A 2,500-nucleotide genomic window follows, 5' to 3' on the forward strand; every position below is an offset into this window, starting at 1 on the left:
GGAGGGGAGGGGAGAGGAGAGGAGAGGAGAGGAGAGGAGAGGAGAGGAGGGGAGGGGAGGGGAGGGAGGGAGGGAGGGAGGAGAGGAGAGGAGAGGAGAGGCGAGGGAGGGAGGGAGGGAGGGAGGGAGGGAGGGAGGGGGAGGGAGGGAGGGAGGGAGGGAGGGAGGGAGGAGGAGAAGAAGGATGGGGAGAGGGTAAGAGAGAGGAGGGAGGGAAGGGAGGAGGATAAGAGAGAGGGAGGGAGGGGAAGGAGGATAGGAGAGAGGGAGGGAGGGAGGGAAGGGAGGAGAAGAAGGATGGGGGAGAGGGAGGGAGGGAGGGGAAGGAGGATAGGAGAGAGGGAGGGAGGGCACATCAGAAAAAACAGTTAGCCCTGGCCGCTTTGAAAATAGCATTCTACATAACACCCAACTCTCCCCCTCTCTCTCCAAGTCTCCGTCCGCTAATCTAATCAGTCAGAACTGTTCAACAGATCATCACTCCTCTACACTTACAGAAACACACACCAGTCAGTCAGGTACTAATGTGTTTCTCACCTGGTTTAGTCTCTCTGCTCTTTCGGGCTCTGGGCCAAAGGTGTGGTGTGTGTGTGTGTGTGTGTGTGTTTTATGATCAGTTGTTTCTCCTCGGCCATCTCAGTTGTCACACACACACACACACACACTGAGAGAGACACACACTGAGAGAGACACACACACACACTGAGAGACACACACAAACACTGAGAGAGACACACACACACACACACTGAGAAAGAGAGAGACACACACACACACACACTGAGAAAGAGAGAGACACACACACACACACACCCTACTTGGCAATGACCTCATACCTCTATAGCATGGGGAATGGTTTGAGTGTGACACCTCGTTGACTATTTCAGTCAATGGTGTCACAGCCAAACTCTTCCCCATGTCTCTCAGTCAGAGGTGTTACAGCCAAACCCTTCCCCATGTCTCTCAGTCAGAGGTGTCACAGTCAAACCCTTCCCCATGTCTCTCAGTCAGAGGTGTCACAGTCAAACCCTTCCAAGTATCTCAGAGGTGTCACAGTCAAACCCTTCCCCAAGTTTCTCAGAGGTGTCACAGTCAAACCCTTCCCCAAGTATCTCAGAGGTGTCACAGTCAATCCCTTCCCCAAGTTTCTCAGAGGTGTCACAGTCAAACCCTTCCCCAAGTTTCTCAGTCAGAGGTGTCACAGCCAAACCCTTCCCCAAGTTTCTCAGAGGTGTCACAGTCAAACCCTTCCCCAAGTTTCTCAGTCAGAGGTGTCACAGCCAAACCCTTCCCCAGGTTTCTCAGAGGTGTCACAGTCAAACCCTTCCCCAAGTTTCTCAGAGGTGTCACAGTCAAACCCTTCCCCATGTCTCTCAGTCAGAGGTGTTACAGCCAAACCCTTCCCCATGTCTCTCAGTCAGAGGTGTTACAGCCAAACCCTTCCCCATGTCTCTCAGTCAGAGGTGTCACAGTCAAACCCTTCCCCATGTCTCTCAGTCAGAGGTGTTACAGCAGTCAAACCCTTCCCCATGTCTCTCAGTCAGAGGTGTTACAGCCAAACCCTTCCCCAAGTTTATCAGTCAGAGGTGTCACAGTCAAACTCTTCCATGTCTCTCAGTCAGAGGTGTCACAGCCAAACCCTTCCCCATAACTCTAATTTAAAGGGCTATCAGCGCCAGATAGCGCCATCATGATAAACCCAGTGGACATGACATCATTACCCCTAAGGATCAGAGAGAGACATCATTACCCCTATAGATCAGAAAGACATCATTACCATTATAGACATCAGTACCCCCATAGACATCATTACCCCTATAGATATCATTACTCCTATAGACCAGATAGAGACATCATTACCCCCATAGACCCAATAGACATCATTACCCCTATAGACATCATTACCCCTATAGACATCATTACCCCTATAGATCAGATAGACATCATTACCCCTATAGACATCAGTACCTCTATAGACATCATTACCCCTATAGACATCATTACCCCTATAGATCAGATAGAGACATCATTACCCTTATAGACCAGATAGAGACAGCATTACCCCTATAGACATCATTACCCTTATAGATCAGATAGAGACATCATTACCCCTATAGATTAGATAGAGACATCATTACCCCTATAGACCAGATAGAGACAGCATTACCCCTATAGATCAGATAGAGACATCATTACCCTTATAGACCAGATAGAGACATCATTACCCCTATAGACATCATTACCCTTATAGATCAGATAGAGACATCATTACCCCTATAGATTAGATAGAGACATCATTACCCCTATAGACCAGATAGAGACATCATTACCCCTATAGACCCGATAGACATCATTACCCCTATAGACATCATTACCCCTATAGACATCATTACCCCTATAGACCAGATAGAGACATCATTACCCATATAGACATCATTACCCCTATAGACACCATTACCCTTATATACATCATTACCCTTATAGACCAGATAGCGACATC

At 48.3% G+C, this 2,500-nt stretch overlaps 1 protein-coding gene across 1 annotated transcript in view; it reads right to left on the minus strand.

The window, feature by feature from the left end:
• Positions 1–2,500, minus strand: part of LOC121845628 (neurotrypsin-like) — a gene marked incomplete at its 5' end in the record, with an annotated part of 63,376 nt that overhangs the window by 50,537 nt on the left and 10,339 nt on the right.

This window comes from Oncorhynchus tshawytscha, unplaced genomic scaffold (assembly GCF_018296145.1).
Source record: "Oncorhynchus tshawytscha isolate Ot180627B unplaced genomic scaffold, Otsh_v2.0 Un_scaffold_7219_pilon_pilon, whole genome shotgun sequence".
NCBI lineage: Eukaryota > Metazoa > Chordata > Actinopteri > Salmoniformes > Salmonidae > Oncorhynchus > Oncorhynchus tshawytscha.